The sequence below is a fragment of the Miscanthus floridulus genome, chromosome 16 (genome assembly GCF_019320115.1).
Source record: "Miscanthus floridulus cultivar M001 chromosome 16, ASM1932011v1, whole genome shotgun sequence".
NCBI classification, from domain to species: Eukaryota; Viridiplantae; Streptophyta; class Magnoliopsida; order Poales; family Poaceae; genus Miscanthus; species Miscanthus floridulus.
Window position 1 is genome coordinate 82,307,584 of NC_089595.1, and position 4,001 is coordinate 82,311,584.

Genomic DNA, 4,001 nt, shown 5'->3' on the forward strand with positions numbered 1-4,001 from the left:
GTCAGAAGACGACTTCGTTGTCTAGTACCTTCTTTGCTTCTATCGAGCTCAGGTCAACCAGAGCTTGGCTCGAGCAACTCGAGCCCGACAACATCTGTTGCTGGGGTGACCTCCGTTCCGTCTTCGTCGGTCACTTCCAGGGTACATACACTCAGCCCAAAAACTCATGGGACCTCTGTACCTATAAGCAGAGGGCTGATGAGACCCTTCGGGAGTACATCCAGCGCTTGTCGATGAAATCTAGTCGCCAGTCTACCGAGGGGTATACCCACGGTAGTAGATGATCGGTGGAGGTACGCGTAATAGGAACCAGATGGTGACACATGGTGTAGAGACAACGATTTAGATAGGTTCAGGCCATCTGATCGACGTAATACCCTACGTCCTGTGTCTTTGTTGGATTGTATTGAATATGCGATGAATCCGAGGGGGATCCCTACCCGTCTTATATAGTCTGGGGGTAGGGTTATAAGTCGGTTTAGGCCTAGATCTATTCGATTATATAGTAAGTATTTACAAGAAATACGATATCTATCATATCTGAAAAGATCTTCCTTCATCGCCAAGATGCCTTCTGATTGCCTTGTGGTGCACGCCGACCAGAACTGGGCACCGTAGGCCTTGATCTTATGGGCTGGACATCCCCTGGCGGTGCGGCCCATGTCCATAGCCATGGGTACCTAGGGTTATACCCCCCATAGCTAGCCCTCGAGCGCCTTGTATCCGCTGAGCAACGCCATCTTGAGCGAGTCTAAGCAGTTTAACTTGGAGTTAGCTAGCAAATCTGGCAATCTGACCAGTTTAATTGGTAATCCAATCAACAAAACGAAGTGCCAACCAGTTTAACTGGTAATCTAATCAATAGAACGAAGTGCCGACCAGTTTAACTGATAATCCAACCGGTGGAAATTGAAGCCAGCCAATTTATCATGTAACCTGATCTCGGACTTAGCCAAGTAAGGCTTGCCAGAAGGATGTAAGGAGCTCAAGTTTAAAATTTAAAAATTCTCCACCTTAGGTGAAGTGTACACACTTAGGCTTCGATGGTGAAGTCAGATGATCATCATTCATGACTTATGCAAAGAGGATATTAGTACTAATATATCCGCCACAAGGTGCAATATATACATTGTAGTCCCTGAGCCTGACAGTAGGTGAAGACGACACCTGGTGTCAGGATCAAAGAATTTCAATGATCACTTAGTCAGGATAACCAACTCCCAGCTTAGCCAGGAGCACAGCTAGTCTCTAGCTTAGCTAAAAATCAGTAAGAAGAAAAAATAGTACATTCACCGCAAGGTGAAGTATACACACTTAATCCCTGAGCCTGTTGTAAGATAAAGAAACATCTTGTAGCAGGATCAAAGAATGAAGTGTAAAGGACGAAGTCCCCGCGCTTAGCACTGGGTACATGGAGAAAACGAAAAGAGCTTAGCACCGGATTGCTGTGATAGATATACTTATCAAAGCCCCTAATGTGTCGCCCAAGATCAGCACCCTGATCTGGACAGCATGGAAAACCTTGATATCACACATGACATGTAGCGTCGGCAAAACGTAGTAAGCCAACAAGCGAATTGGCAGACAAAGTCCCCATCTTAGCCGGTGAGCCCCAGCGTAACTGACGATGAAAACGACAGACAATCCGACTAGTTGGTTGGCGAAGAATCAAATACCGAGCAGCCCAACGAACTGGTCGGTGATGAAGTGAGCGCCGAGTAGAAGTGAATGCCGAATGGTCCGACCAACTGGTCGGCGACAAAGTCATGAATCTAGTGGTCCGACCAGTTGATCGACAGAGAAATCCAAAGGCCAGATGGTGCGACCACCCAAACGATGATTCTGCAATATAAATATGTAGGACGGGTAGTACATGATTTAAAAATAAAATATATGAACTCGGTGATGAAGAAAACAGAGCGGAGTTTATCGGAAACAATGTATCGGTGAATTTTATACCACGTAGAGCAGTTTATGTTTATTTGGACTTTGTTCATATTTGTTAAAAGATTAAAATTCTTAAAATTTGGAGAGTGTTGAACACTTAAAGATGGAGAAAAATTGGCGAGCACGGAGAGCATTGGAGAACCATGGCAAAAATGGAGAACCGCGGCAAAAATTGGAGACCATGGCGAAAATTGGAGACCGTGGAAAAATTTGGAGACCGTGGAGAAATATGGAGACCATGGCAAAAATTGGAGATCATGGTGAAAATTGGAGACCCATGGCGAAAATTGGAGACTGGCGAAAATTGGAGATCGTGGTGAAAATTGGAGACCCGTGGCGAAAATTGGAGACCGTGGAAAAATTTGGAGACCGTGGAGAAATGTGGAGACCATGGATAAATATGGGGACCGTGGCGAAAATTGGAGATCACGACGAAAATTGGAGACCCGTGGCGAAAATTGGAGACCCGTTGTGAAAATTGGATATCGTGGCGAAAATTGGAGACTGTGGCAAAAATTGGACACCCGTGGTGAAAATTGGAGATCATGACGAAAATTGGAGACCCATGGCAAAAATTTGAGATCATGGCAAAAATTAGAGATCTGTGGTGAAAATTGGAGACCCGTGGCAAAAATTGGAGACCGTAGAGAGTGCTAAGCACTGTACTGACAAGATGTGGGGGGCATTCTATCCCAAGATGTTTGTGCATGCTTAGGAATGTATGCATCACTAAGGAGCCGCTGCCGATCGCCCGTGGCGCAGAGCACTACTACTAATGCATACTTGGGGATATAGGCACCACCAAGGAGCCACTGCCGATCGCCCATGGCGTGGAGCCCTACTGCTCATGCATACTTGGGGATATAGGCATCACCAAGGAGCCGCTACCGATCGACCATGGTGCGGAGCGCTACTACTCATACATACTTGGGTGCTAGGTCAAGGACAGGGCTGCTTCTAGGTAACGCAAATGAGAACATGGTTGGTCGTCGAATTGAATGACGATAGAATGCGTTGTCTCAAAAATGTTTAGCATAGAGAAATAAGTATTTCTAGAAAAATTATGGAAAGCAAATGAAGAAAACATCATGGATAGAATCATTATTGAAATGCATATATGCATAAAAAGGTACATATCTTTTGTAGGACGTCTCAAGGATAGAAACGCCTAAGGTGTTCGATGTGCCAGGAATTAGGGATGTTAGCGCCGTATTGATCACAGAGCCTATATGACCCTAGTCGGGTCACAGCCTTGACGATATATGGACCCTCCCAAGGTGAAGATAGCTTGTGTATCCCGTCGGTCTTCTGTCTCTTGTGGAGTACCATATCACCGACCGTGAAGGATGGCTCCCGGATATTACGGTTGTAGTACTTACGCAGACTGTCTAGGTACTTGGCCGTCCAAAGACATGTGACCAAGCATTCTTCCTCAAGTCGGTCGACATCGTCTTGTCATGCCTAATCGTTGTTCTCTTCATCATAATTCTCTATCCTTGGTGCTCAGAAAGCAACATCGACAGGTAGCACGGCCTCTGATCTGAACACCAAGAAATAGGGGGAGACTCCAGTATTGTGACTGGGCTGGGTACTAAGTCCCAAGACCATAGCTGGTAGTTCTTTGAGCCATTTGCCCAGATATTTCTGATCCTTCTCATATAACCTCTTCTTCAGGGCGTCTAAAATCATGCCATTCGCTCGCTCAACCTGGCATCACCGAGCAGGAGGTTATCGGGGGTCCACCTGCGCGGAGCGGGGGTTGTCGCTATCTTGCCACCATGAGGCCCCCAGGAGTGCACTCGGCATCTTCTCTTTAGGATCAGGTTGTGTGGCATACAATAGTCCAGAAACCAACACACGCTAATGAGTAATACTTGATTAATGCTTAAAGATAGGAAAATCTTTACAAGGTTCCACAATTTGGTCCAACCGATGGACAAAATTAAACTCTTCTAAGGTTGATAGCTCCTGGCCACTCAGTCGATACTCTGGAGTTAAGTTGTAGCACAATCGAAATGCCACTTCCACGTGCTACTATGCAGCGGTGGTTACAG